This window comes from Delphinapterus leucas, chromosome 2 (assembly GCF_059928025.1).
Source record: "Delphinapterus leucas isolate spDelLeu-1000000601 "Yukka" chromosome 2, BTC_Dleu_Yukka2, whole genome shotgun sequence".
NCBI classification, from domain to species: domain Eukaryota; kingdom Metazoa; phylum Chordata; class Mammalia; order Artiodactyla; family Monodontidae; genus Delphinapterus; species Delphinapterus leucas.
The window spans coordinates 24338556-24339344 of NC_143130.1; the positions used below are offsets into that span (position 1 = coordinate 24338556).

General features: G+C 46.9%; 1 non-coding gene across 1 annotated transcript; it reads right to left on the reverse strand.

Annotated features, from left to right (window-relative positions):
• Positions 1-213: 213 nt before the first annotated feature.
• LOC115802849 (U6 spliceosomal RNA) lies at positions 214-317 on the reverse strand. The gene has a single exon (XR_016392306.1). It is a non-coding gene; the product is annotated as a U6 spliceosomal RNA (small nuclear RNA).
• Between the last annotated feature and the right edge of the window lie 472 nt (positions 318-789).

Below are 789 nucleotides of genomic sequence, written 5' to 3' on the forward strand. Positions count from 1 at the left end.
CTATATCCAGATGTTTCCAAGGAAGGTGGATCGCTCTTAATTGTGCCTAAGACATACTAGGAATTTGGCTTTTTGGAAATCCAGGAAATTTCTTATCTTCCTATCAGTGGTTCCCTAACTGGATGGCAGACTAGGACCCCCTAGAGGTCTCTTCAAAATGACCTGATGCCTGGGCCCACCCCTAGTGATTCTGATTTTTTTAAAAAAATTATTAAAAATATGGAATGCTTCATGAATTTGCCCATCATCCTTGGGCAGGGGCCGTGCTAATCTTTGTCCTGTGTCAGTTTTAGTATATGTGCTGCCGAAGCTAGTGTGAGATTCAATTTGTTTGGGGCTAGTACTATTTTTTTTTTAACTCTTCTTCTAAAATTCCTCCGTCGAGTCTAATGTGCAGCCAATGTTGAGAAATTCTGTTATGGCCTTGCAAACATCTTTTTAAAAACTGCCTTGGGGCTTCCCTGATGGCGCAGTGGTTGAGAGTCCGCCTGCCGATGCAGGGGACACGGGTTCGTGCCCCGGTCCGGGAAGATCCCACATGCCGCGGAGCAGCTGGGCCCGTGAGCCATGGCCGCTGAGCCTGCACGTCCGGAGCCTGTGCTCTGCAACGGGAGGGGCCGCAACAGTGAGAGGCCCGCGAATCGCAAAAAAAAAAAAAAAAAAAACTGCCTTAATTGCCTTCTCTTTGGCAGATGTTTTAGCACTTTGCTAATTGTAAGTGGAATGTCAAATCCTACCTTCATGAGTTGGAGTTTTCCCGGTGAGTTTCCCAGGGAAAAACCCTGACAC